This window comes from Tupaia chinensis, unplaced genomic scaffold (assembly GCF_000334495.1).
Source record: "Tupaia chinensis unplaced genomic scaffold, TupChi_1.0 Scaffold000010_1, whole genome shotgun sequence".
Taxonomy (NCBI): domain Eukaryota; kingdom Metazoa; phylum Chordata; class Mammalia; order Scandentia; family Tupaiidae; genus Tupaia; species Tupaia belangeri.
This window is the reverse complement of record NW_006159440.1, coordinates 1,554,507-1,567,738: the sequence shown is the minus strand read 5'-3', so window position 1 is coordinate 1,567,738 and position 13,232 is coordinate 1,554,507. Positions and strand designations below refer to the sequence as shown.

Below are 13,232 nucleotides of genomic sequence, written 5' to 3'. Positions count from 1 at the left end.
GTGTGTGTGTGTGTGTGTGTGTGTGTGTGTGTGCCCAAAATCACCAAAGGAGAAATGCAGAAGAGACTGTGTCATGACCATCCTCCATGGGGAGGTGCTTTCTCATTTTTCTTCTGTCTTTCTCTCTGTTTAGAGCACATGCAGTCTCTAGAAAATTAAAAATAAAAATTCTTGTGTATGCCTTTTAATGAAGACAACTTGCATCAATTCCAGCAAAGAATGGAGGCTTGAGCATTCCCATTGCCCTCTGTTCTTGCCAATGTTTGGTAGTGTGTCTACATCACTTCAGCCATTCTCATGAGTAAGTAGTGATACCAGTCCTTTTTGACACTATTATTTTTTTTTAAATAACTACTTCATGTCAACTGTAAGAAAAATGCAGAAAAAAATAAAGGGAAGCTATTTAAATTTAGTTATTAATACAAACAGAAATACGATATTAAAAATCACCTGAAGTCTACCACCTGGAGATGATGACTAATAACATCTCTAGTGTTACTACTTAGACTTTTCCTGTGTTTTTACTTTCTAATACATGAAATAGGGCTGTACTCAGCATTGTGTTACTTCATTTAACAAAACGCCATGAAAAACTTTTAATGAAACAAATATACATTTGTACCATAAATATTAATGTCTAAATATTTTACTAAAACCTTTTATTACAATGTTGTGAGCTAGATAGGGACACAGTAGTAGAATGTAGATAGTAGTTTGCATGTCAGATCCACATGAGAAGGTTGTCAGATCTGGAAACGTCCCTGAATACATGCACACATTTGTGCCCATGATCTGGGCTGGTCGAGACTAGTTGGGGCGACTCGTGGCATCCAGACCCTGTTGGGTTACTATCACTTTGTCTCTCTCACTCTCTCACTCATGGAATAAAATACATAAACTTTAAACAAAACAAAACAAAAACTTTATAGTATTAACATTAGCAACTTTGTGACCATATGTTTGCATAGGTTCTTATTTGATTTTCTTAAAGTCCTAAAGTGGAATCTCTATGTCAAAGACTATGTATTTTGCTAAGTCTGATATTGTTAAGCAATGTTGCAGTATTCTCACCTGTCCTATGCTGTGACTCCCTTCATCTGTGCTCACGCTGGGTGTGAGGGTTCCTGTTTGTTTAGTGTGACTCTGGTTCACTGGTGGGTTTAATGTTAGAGAAACAGTCACTCCAACTCAGTCTCACCCTGTCATCCTGGAGGGTGGATGCCTCTGAGTGCCAGGGCTTTCCCAGCCTCTAGTCCAGGAGCCCAGGCCATTCAGCTCTTGCTTTGCTTCCCCTGCACCACTGTTGGCCACTTCAAGGATTCCTCTACTGTTCCTGCCCATCCTTCTGACTCTCACGTGGTGACTGTATCAGGCGTTCAGTCTTGCTCCTGAGGTTTCCTCACCACTCTTAAACTGTATTGGCCACCCCGAGAGCAAATGTTCTGCTAATACACATCATATCCCCCAAACAGCAGTAAGAGCAGGTAGCTGAAGAGTCTGTTTCTTTTTTATTTTTATTTTTTTTTGAGAGGTTTTGCTATAGGGCGCATGCGCTAGCCAGACAAGAGAGAGAGAGAGAGATAGAGAGATAGAAAGCGAGAAATCACCCCCCAGAGGGGGATGGCCACGCCACAATCCATTCTCCTCCATTCTCCTGTCGGGATCCTTGGGCACACACGCACACGCGCCCAGCGGGTCCAGGACTCGAACCGTGGTCGACTATGTGGGAGTCCAGCGACATAGCCATTATGCTAACTGCTGGTCCCAGAAGAGTCTGTTTCTTCTATCGTCTTCCAGGAATATGGTATTCTGTTTGTCTCTGGGTCCCATAGATATGGCATTATTGTTTTCTTAACCTTCTTTCTCCATTTATTAGAACTTAATAGCTTCTGACTAAAGTGGAAAAGGTTAATTGGTAAAGAATATGGGAGAACGTGTCGCCTGATATGTAAAGAAGAGATTTGTAGTGGTCCTCTGTAATTCTGGATTTTCTGGGGTTTTCATTCCTGAGTATTAAGAGAAGACTAGAAGCCCACACCCTAATACTCCAGGTGTGTGACTGCTCCCTGAGGTTTCCTTCCATGTGGAGCAAATGTTAAGCCAGAGAACAGTGAAGTGGGGAAGTGTGTGAGATAGTCAGGTGCGGGCCTGAGTTAGCCAGCGAGAGCCAGGGGCTCTCAGAACAACTACTGAGAAAACTGGTCTTCCAACTGTAAACAGACTTACATTCTCCATTTTTCAAATTGTATTTCATGAAAAGTTAGTGTCCAATGATTTTTAGGCAACATCAGCAATGAAACTATTTGGTAAAAAATAGGTTCTTTTATTTTATTTTATTTTATTTTCTTTCTTTCTTTTTTCAATTTGCTATAGGGCATCTGCACTCACCAGAGAGAGGAAGAGAAAGAAAGAGAGAGAGAAACAGAGAGAGGAAAGGTGAGAAAGTACCCCCAGAGGAATGGCCATGCTGCAATCCATTCTCTTCCATTTTCCACTTCTCTCAGAATTTTGGGCAGGCATGCCCATGTGCCCAGTGTTTTCTAAGCCAACAGATCTGGAACTCAAACTGCACAGTGGGCCATATGGGACCCTGTTGCCCCAACCACGGCACTATTGGCTGGCCAGAGGATGATATATTTAGACATTATTTTTGTTTAATATTTATTTAAATGATACAGGGCATGTGTGTTCACCTTCAAGAAACAGAAGGAGAAAGTACCTTGCCATAGTATCTTCGCCTCTATTTGCCCATCCTGTAGGTATTTAGGGCATGCATGCACATGGGCCCAGCACATTTTTGGGGTCACCAGAGTTGAAATTTGAGCCATGGTCAGCCATGTGGAATGTGAATCACTTAACTACTAGGTTACAGGCCAGACCAATTTTCTTGAATAAGTATTTCGAACTTTGCAGTGTAGAATGGTTCCCAAATTACTTCTACAGAACAGATAGTGGCATGTAGAACACATATTTCTGTGGGGCTCTCAGAGACTCCAGCCTTTAGGTTCATGCCATCTACCTATTAACTGGCTCCTTAGGCAGAGATAAAAAACTGAAGGGAAGGACAGGCTAGCTTAAATGGGATGACCCCCAAAATAAATGGAACAGTGAGTGTTTATACCAGGTGTGGGCTGCGTTCACTTGCAGGACACTCTGTTTCATTTTCAGCTACAGTCACCACTGTGGATGCTGTGAAGACATTATGTAAAAGAGGCTATGTTCATCAAATTGGAATCCCTCTAGGACTCAATACCTCTTTTTGTAGAGAATTTATCAGAAAAATCAATATTGGTCTGAGACAAGTGCTAATATAAGCAGTCAAGTGAATAAAAATAAATAAAATACCTTAAACTATCAGAATAAAATCATTAACATTAAGTTGGGCCACTATTTCTGGAAAGGTGTTATAAGTTGCACTGATTTAGCCAATCTGATTTTTTCCTATGGGAAAAATTGTATTATAGGGAGCTATAGCTTGGGACTACCAGGTGGCATAGTAGTTAAGGTGCTGGACTCCCACTTAGCAGACCATAGTTCAAGTTCTGGACCTGGTGTCTTGAAAATCATGCAAGATACATGTGCGCCCAAATCCCACCCAGGAGATAATGGAGGAGAAGGGATAATGGTCATCCCCTGGAGGAGGGAGATGATTTCTCACTTCCCCTCTCTCTGTCTCTTTCTGTTTCTCTCTGGCAAGCACATGTGCCCTATTATAAAAACCTTGAAACAAATTAAAATAGATGTAGCTCTAACTGTGTCCTGATGCCCAGAAGTTAATGAGAATTTCCACAAATGATCCACTTATTCACAAATAAGTGAACACAAGTGCTAGTTAAACTTCCTAGCTTTGAATTATATGTACTGGCTAGCACGGTGAAGACACAGAAAATATTTTGACACATTATGAGTGCCTTTTGACCCAGTATTAGACCTCATAGCACAGGCTTCTCACAAAACTCTTGTCCTCCTTATAAATACTAGGTTTTTACATTTTTATTTATTTACGTTTCTCTTAGAAGGTAAGTGACAAATCAGTAAAGCAATTAGCGCAGCAGAGATTATTTCCAGAGGTTCATGGAACTCAGCAGGTTCTCCACCTCAGGATAATTTTTTGCTGAATTCTCAACTCTTTGGAGAGAATTAAAGCTGGTAAATGACCTTTTGAGAAGGTGGACCCAGGAACTTTCCTCTTTGTTTCTCTGGATATTTCCTTGGAAAAGTATGGGTTTTTGACACGTCCTGTTTTTAGGAGCCCTTTGGACTTCAAAATGCTACCTTCCTTACCTTCAGGAAGCGATCCCATCAGCTTTTATACATTTACCACAGATCCTGCTGTGAAGGAAGACTGCACCCAGGCTAGACATTCACAAGATCTTTCTCATTTGCACTGATTTTTTTCCAATCCTTCACAACGTTGCTACTTACATTTCAAGAGTCTGAAAGCTCTAATTTATTGTACTTAGATTCAAGGGAACCCAAAGTTCTGTTTGATCCTGAATTCCAAAATCAAAAATATTTTCATTTCAGATACATGTCCTAAATGTGGACTTATAATAGTGGACAGCAATCGTCACTAGAGTCAGTTATTAAGTTTTTCTTATCAGTTATTTTGGTAACTTGAAAGCATAATAGGAAGAAGAATCCTGGGCCACACCATGACTCTGCGGATTTGATTCTACTGCACATGTGCTAGTAACCAGCAGTGTTTCCAAACAAAGCCTATGTCTCCAGAGTTTCTTTTATTCTATACATTCTACAGGATGCAGTTTCACCTTTGGGACTTTCTTTTCTACAAGGAAAAAACAGCAGGTTAGTTGGAGGTAATTACCACATAACTGGTTATCATTTCTGTTCGGAACAGCATGTTGTTACATACATTATCTCACAGAATCCTTGCAACATCCTTATCCTCATTTTTCAACCAAGTAAGAAAGCAAAGCTCAGAGAAGTGAAGTAATTATCCGTGGAGAGGGTAAGTACGTTGGAATGAATCTTAAACTCCCCCTCTTTCCATCCAGCATGCTGCCTCCTAGCTATACAAGAAAAGTTAATCTCATTACTTTATTACCCCATTGAGAAAGTACTTTCATCTCTGGTCCCCTCTCCTGCTGTCTGTGTCACTTAGCGCCCATTCGATCTAAATCGAATGTTTTTTCTCTGATGAGGACACTACAGTCCTAGGGTGGCCCTAACCACAGTACTAGGGATGAAGTGGGGTGAATGCCTGAGAAGAGACGGGATGGATGCTGCACTTGTAGACATAAACCAACTAAAATGAGGCTATGTCTGTGTTACTAACGGGAACTTAAATGAGTCATTGAAAAAATCAAGGAAAGTTTTCTGAAAATATAGGAAGCAATGTCTGCCCGCACTTGACCCTCAAAGTAAAAGATAATTTTCAATACGTGTTTTAAATGATACAGGCAGCTGATCTTTTTAATAAAAGTTCAAGCCTTATAAGATAAAATAATAGAGCATGTAGCAAAACATGTCCGAATACTATTAAATGTAAATGGCATATCATTAACTGCATTGACTGGGAGAGGACTAATAAACAAGAGATACAATAATAAATATGATAGTGATGGATATTTACCTTTTTTTCATTTTGAAAGATGTTCAAACTGGAATGTGTAAAAAAAAAAGGAAATTTATAATGTATTTGGCTAGCATGAGATACTAAGCCTCTCTCCCACTGTAGACAGAAAATATGGAATTATATTTTGGTGGAAAGATATAGGTGCTATTTAAATGGAGGATTTTTGTTGTTGTCAGAAACCTATCTAGCAACATCTGAATGCCAAATAAAAAACTTTATAGTTTCATCTCTCCTTAGAGAGCTTATTTTTTAAGTTGTTGTTGTTTTGTTGGGGAGAAAATTGCAGTTTAAGATTTACAAACCACTTCATGTGCAAACTGCTATTACTATAGTTCCTGCCTCTCAAATGTTTAAAGCTGCAGGCAATAAAAAGATGTGGTATTAGAGGTTTTCCTTATAAAGCCAGCTCTCATTCTATTGTAAAAAAGTGGAGGGCAATATAACAATACAAAATTATTTATAGATAATTATTCATATGAATAGCATTTCGCTGTCTTCCTGAGTTTTTGAGATGCTAGAAAGCAGAAGCTCTAAGAAAACATATTCTACATAGTTGTTTAAATGCAAGAGGGTTCAAGTAATTATCTTCATCATCATAAGATCCAAAGAAATTTACACTAGTAGTTGGAGCTAGTCCATAAAATGCATTTCTTAGCACAATATAAATAATAAGTTGTAACCTTATTATTTCCCCCAAGTAAGGTCTGGTTAAAGTCTCTCTATTTAGAATTGAGATTCTCTAGTTGATAGTTGAAAAAGCCCTTAGTGCATTCAATTTATTCTTTGAATATCTTCCTGATTTTAGTGTATCTTATTAAAAATATGCATTATCAGCTTTTCCCCTGTTTCTATCGGCTGTTTATTTTAGATCTTCCTCATACAGGGATGGAGTTTCCTAGGAGTGCCACAATAAATTACCACAAACATAGTGTCTTAAAACAATGGAAATTTATTCTCTCACAGTTATGGAACAAGAAGGTTGGCATCAGGCCTTGGCAGGGCCAAGCTTCCTCCTAAGGTTCTAGGGAAGACTCCTTCCTAGCTTCTTCCAGCTTCTGGGGCTCCAGACATTTCCTACTGTGGATAGCGTCTTCTGTTCTCTGTCCCCATCTTTACAAGGTGCCCTCTTCATCTCTTATCTCAAATCTCTTTTATCCTGTAAGAGCACCATAACTGGATTTAGAGTGGGACATAAATCTAGAATTATTTTTTCTTTTTGAATTATTTTTATTTAATTCTATTTATCATTATTATTATTTTCAATTTGCTATACATGTGGTCACCAGAGGGAGACACAGAGAGAGAGAGAGAGAGAAAGTGAGAAAACAAGCCACCAGGTCCAGGACTTGGGGCATGGTCAGCCATGTGGGAGTCCAGCACCCTAACTACCAGGCCACCTACTGGCCCCATAGAATGGTTTTAATTTAAATTCCTTAATTATACATGCAAAGACTCAATTTCCAAATACAGTCACATTCCCAGGTACTGGGGAATATTAGGATTATTTTTTATTAATTTTTATAGAGGGATTTTTGCTATAGGGCACTCACCAGAGAAACAGAGAGAGAGAAAGGAAGAAATTGCCTCCCACGGGGGATAGCCATGACGTGGTCCCCTCGTCTCCACTCTCCTCTCAGGATCCTGGGCACGCACACACACATACCTGGCATGAGCCTCAAGTCACCAGGTCCAGGACTCCAACCTTGGTCAGCCTGATGGGAGTCCAGCAACTAACCATTATGCCATCTGCTGGTCCCATATTAGGATTCTTTAGAGAAACAGAACCTTTGAGCTAAATCCCCTGTGTGGCCCACTGGTATAGGTTCTGGTCCGAGTCCAAAGGCCTGAAAACAATGTGGATGTCCAAGGGCAGAAGAAAATAGATGCCCCAGCTCAGATAGGCAAGTTCACCCTTCATCTCTCTGTTCTGTCCGTGCTCTTTACGGATTGGACGGCCCGCACCTGCACTGGTCCTGGCAATTTCTAATTCATGTACTGATTCAGATGCCAATCTCTTCGAAAAACACCCTCACAGGCACACCAGAAATAATGTTTGGCCAGCCATCTGGGCATCCCTTAGCATAGTGAAGTTGACACAGAAAATTAACTGGGGGTAGGGGGTGTTACAACTTAAACATATCTATTGGAGGGACACAGATCAATAAGAATAGAATTTAGAGTTGGGCAAAACTAGGTTAGAAGCATGGTTCTTTATTCCACTCATGTTGAGGAAATGTTTTCATGTTCATAATCCCTCAGAGAGAGCTTGGATTTCCTCCTTTGTAAAATAATGTTATTTCATAATAATGATATGAGCCTTAAACATAATGTGTGAGATAATAGGGTGCATTGTGAGATAATAATATGTGTAAGTCAGTTAGTCATGTCCTTGATAATAAATGATAGTTGTTATTGCTTATGGATGATACATATTTTTTTCCAGTTAAAGTAATTCCACTGGCTTCAGTTTCCATTGCATTCCTCTTTCATAATGCAGACGTTACAGAAGAGAAAGCTAAACAAATTATGTCTGTATCGAGAATCAGAAATATGACAGATCTTGTTTTAAATGAAAGATGTTTCCTCATGGAATTGCTGTAAAGATTAAATAGGAATAAAGCTGTAAAGTGTTTAGCATTTAGTGTTTGGTGTTAGCTACATTATCAACGATCCCCTAAAACCTGCCAGGTTTACAAAGACATATCAACACATGCTACATTTTTTTTTTTTTGCCTCTGACCAAATTTGCGAATGTTTAATCCATTGAGTTTTAAAACTTCCATAAACTTAATGTTGGTATTGTATGTTTACATATCAGATGGAAGGTACAATTTACATAAAGTTTCATACTTATTCATTTCTGCAAAGACATATACACAAAGCTACATAGTCAGTAACTGGGAAATTGTGAGGCTGCAGATCTATACTTTCAGGTTTGTTCGATCACAGTACTTCTGGTAAAGATCATCAGCATACCAGATTTGCCCCTTCCAGAAAGAAGTTGTCATTTTATCTAAGAATTTTCTCTGGGTTTTATTGCAAAACACAAATTCCCTCAAGCGTCTTTTTTGTGTGTTTTTCTTTTTCCATATATATATTTTTTTTTGTAACCAGCCTTTCTCCTTAGCCAAAGGCCAGAATGAAGTTGAAGAAACCTGTAGATGACAGCCTTCACAGTCTTCCTCATGCCTTGTCATGAATCGATGCATGTTACTGTTCTGACTGGGGGCAGCATTAGGGCATCTGGAAGCAGGGTGCCACTCTGTTAAAGATCGTTGCCGTATGCCCATATGTCAGGACTCTAACAGCTGTGAGAAATCTAGGAGCAGAGGAAACAACTGATGTCTGAATACTACTAAAGTATCTGGTGGACAGTGCAGAAGTAAGACAGGCATTCTTGGAACAATTTCCATAGGTTGAAAGAGCCAAAATATTCAGGGGTTACAAGATTCCTGGAGCTGCTCATATGGCTCCAGTGAAGGCAAAGGCCACCATCTTGTCACCCTCTGCTAATTCTTATTTTATTTTAAAATTTCTTATTTTAACTGACTGATACAAAGTATGCATTTACTGTGTACAACATATTGTTTTTAAGTATATATACATTGTAGAATGACTAACTCTAAGGACTAATACCTAACATATGTGTCAGCTTACATAGTAACTATTTTTGTGGTGAGAACACTTTACATCTACTTCTCTAGTATTTTTCAAGAATGCAGCAAACCCAGCCTGGTTGTACAGTTGGTAGTAAACTGAACTGTAGTGCTAGAAGCTACAGGAGTGACAGGATTTGGGTCCCTGGGTCAATCTAGAAGCACAGCAGGATACTTGTGTATATGCCCAGAAGTCTGATGAGCTGGAGAGCTAAGAGAAGATTGTGGCTTGCTAAATATGATGAAACTCTGTTGAGGTGCTTTTCTGTCCCTTTCTTGCCCTCCCTCTGTCTCTCTCCATATGTATCGTACACACACATGCTCTCTGTCATGAATAAAATTAATAAACTAAAATACAACATTGTTAACTACAGTCACCATGTTATACCATAGATCTCTTGAACTTATTATCTAACTGAAATGTATATGCTTTGATCAACATCTCCCCGGCCAATCCAGCACCTGGTCATCACTATTCCATTCTCTGCTTCTATGAGAGCAACTTTTTGGAGTCCAGATATGAGTGAGATCATAGGGAATTTAGCTTTCTGTGTCTGGCTTGATTCGGTTAACAATATGTCCTTCCAGTTCATCTAGATTGTCATGAATGAAAAAATTTCCTTTCTTTGACTAAACAGAATTCCATTGTGTTGCATTCCATTCCACACACACCGCATTTTCTTTATCCACCCAAATGTTTACGAGCACTTTGGTTGACTCTACATCTTGGCTACTGTGAATAGTGCTGTAATAAACAAGGGGCTGCAGATAGCTCTTTGATATACTGACTTCATTTCCTTGAATCTATAGCCTATAGTGGGATTGCTATATTATATAGTAATCCTATTTTTTAAATTTTTTGAGGAGCATTTATACTGTTTTTCACAATGTCCGTGCTAATTTACATTCCCATCAACAATGTGTGAGGGTTTGCTTTTCTCTGCATCCTCACCAGTACTTCTTATATTTTACCTTTTCAATAATAGCCATTATAACAGGTCTTAGACAACCTCTTATTAGATATAATTTACAAATATAATTCTCCTATTCTTTAGGTCTTTCTTCTTTTGTTGACTGTTTCCTTTGCTATGCAGAAGTATTTGGGTTAGATGGTATGCCATTTGTCTTTGTTTGCTTCCGTTGCCTGATTTTGAGGTCAAATCAAAAAAAAAAAAAAAAAGCTCTAAGTCATGGGGCTTTTTTCTTAGTTTGGGGTGGTCTTACATTTAAGTCTGTAATACATATTTAGTTGATTTTTATATATGGTGTGAGAGAATGGTCTTATTTCATCCTCCTTCATGTGGATATCCCAGCAGCATTTAAAAAAAAAACTGTCCTTTCTCTTTAGTGTTCTTGGCACTTTTGTTGCCAATAATTTGGTTGTAATGTGTATATTTATTTCTGGCCTCTCTACTCTGATTTATGGATCTGTCTATTTTTATTCCAGTATCATCTAATTTTGATTATTATCACTTTGTAGTATATTTTGAAGTTAGGTGGTATGATACCTCCAACTATGTTCTTTTTACTCTGTTATTCACTACTTTTTACATTTTAGTATCCTTTAGAGCATATAATACCAATAACAAATGCACAGGTATAGTTTCGTGCCTTTCCAATAACCCATATATATTCTAAAACTTGATAGCTAACCATAGATTTATCTACCAATTGATAAATCCTTTCCTATTGATAATTGCTTCCCCTGAGTCCTGTGGGTCTACAGATAGACATTTCCAAGACGCTTCATGAGCTTTCAGTAAAACCCATCACAATTCAGCTCTCCAAAGTCCTCATGGTCTCGTGACAGTCTTCCCAGTACCATACCTTGTTCTTAACTGGTTCTGAAAACGTTTGGAAGATGCATCATCTCCAGAAAAATAATGTTTAGACTAATGTCCTAAAATTTTACTAACCAAAGAGTTATTCTTTTTGTTATGGATTTCTTTTGTAGCATTAGCTGGAAAAGTGCTGGATTCATGAGTTCATTCTTTGCTATGTTAATAATATGTCTTTAAAGATCTCAGGTCTATTAACCCTGTCTTAAGTGACTTCTTAGGAGTGAAGGCTTCTAACTGGTGGATAGGGATTCCGCCTTCTTTCTTTAGAGTCCAAAAGATGTCAAGCTAAGAGTAAGGAGAATCATTTGCCTGAAGGCAGTTTGGTTAAAAGTGTTCTCCCTTAGTTCTCATAGACACATTATAATTTGCATTTTAATTTTAATGTCTTCAGAACCATGGAAGCATACTTAGGTAAATATGCAAATTAGATCTTTGTAAACAGACATATGTTATTTTGGTTTATGAAATTTAAAGAGCAATTTAAAACATATGTATTTTATTACTTATAGGTGGAGTGAGGATGGGTTTAATCTGCAAAGCACAAGTGAATTTGTGGAAAAATCTGAATTAGAAATGTGATTAATGATCTTATTGGAGAAACTAAAAGAAGTTTGGAACTTTTCTTTAGAAAAGCATAAGGCCACGCAGTGCTACACATTGAATCTTGCCATATTTAAATAGAAATGTTTGAAAATCACATTTCAAATCCATTTTCAACTAGTATACCCACCTTAGAGGAATTTTCAAAAGAAGTCTGTGGTATGTCTGTTTTTAATGAGAGCATGCCATTTCTTCTCTGGTGACTTATTCATTTTTATCAGTTTCTCTGTGAAGAGCAGAGTGATGTATGAGTGTGATAACTTGAGGTGACATCTTACAGTATGATCCATTATCTGAAAGATTTAGGGAAAAAGCTCTCTGAAAAACATAATTAAGGAAACAAATGTTTTCAGAAATATAATAAAGATCTTTTATGGTTTGGATTCAGGAACATCCATTTCCATAATATCATCCACTAAGGAAATAGTCTGCCAATCATCTAAACAACTCCTGCGTTTTGATTTTTCTTGGTTTTACTTTCCCCACAGAGACGCTAACAAATCATAAACAGAGCATAAGGTGGAAGAAAGTGTTGAGATTTTCTTAGAAGTTCCTTCCTAAAAGCTATAATTGAGAAATAAATTGAAGTGTAGATTAAAAGTAAACTTTGAGAAAATGGACTGTACGTTCCAGAAATATGACCATGTTGTAAAGGTGTATTTTCTCACTAATGAAAATAGACTGTGTACAGAGGACTTCAGAAAGTGCATGGAGAATGGAATTAAAATAGGAGTTTATTTTGGTGCAGAAAACTTTTGAAATCCACACATACTTTTTCATAATGTGTATTTTCCACGAGCTTTATGAAGACCTCCTGTGTTTTAATTGTCCGGAGGCTTGGTTTCTGAACTTAGTTTGTGATTCCTGACTCCTGGTCTGGATCTTAAGAACGAGTGGGCCAGCTAGGTGGTGTGGTAGCTGGAGCGGCTGGATCCCACATGGCCAACTGCAAGGTTTGAGTCCTGGACTCAGCAGCTTGAGAAACCCCTTGGGTGTGTGTGCATGCGTACCCCAAATCCTAAGAATGGAGGAGGGGGCACTGTGTAGTGGTTATCCCCCTCATCCCCCCGCCCCACAACAATTCTCTCTCTGGTGTTTGCTCTCACTCTCTTTCTCTGGTGAACACATGTGCCCTATAGCAAATTAAAAAGAAAAAAATAATAGAATAAGCCCAAAGCCTAAAATCAGGATTGCAAAAAGGTTTTCAATCAAGATGAAAGTTTAAAAGCTGCGTTCTTAGCTGTATTGATTCAAATTGGACAGCTCTGCATGTCCTAGTTTTTTGTTGTTGTTGTTTTGTTTTGTTTTTGTTTTTAAACTCTACTGGTCACAGATCTAAATCTCATCCACTTTGTCATACCTTAAACTATGATCTGTAGCCTATCTGTTCACTGAAATCCTCATTTTATTTTCTTTATACAAGTATCCCCCAAATAGCAGTGGGCCACATGGATGTTGTATTAGGCCTGCAAAAATAAGAAACAGAAATATGTGTAACAAATTCAGAGCATCATGTGCAGTGCTTTTTGTAGGGAA

The 13,232-nt window shown here is 38.2% G+C and overlaps 1 protein-coding gene and 1 pseudogene across 1 annotated transcript in view; one reads left to right on the top strand and one right to left on the bottom strand.

The window, feature by feature from the left end:
* CNTNAP2 (contactin associated protein 2) overlaps window positions 1–13,232 on the top strand; it is a 1,579,711-nt gene that overhangs the window by 871,229 nt on the left and 695,250 nt on the right. The window lies entirely within an intron of this gene.
* On the bottom strand, window positions 8,521–9,094 carry LOC102498524 (39S ribosomal protein L35, mitochondrial pseudogene; annotated as a pseudogene).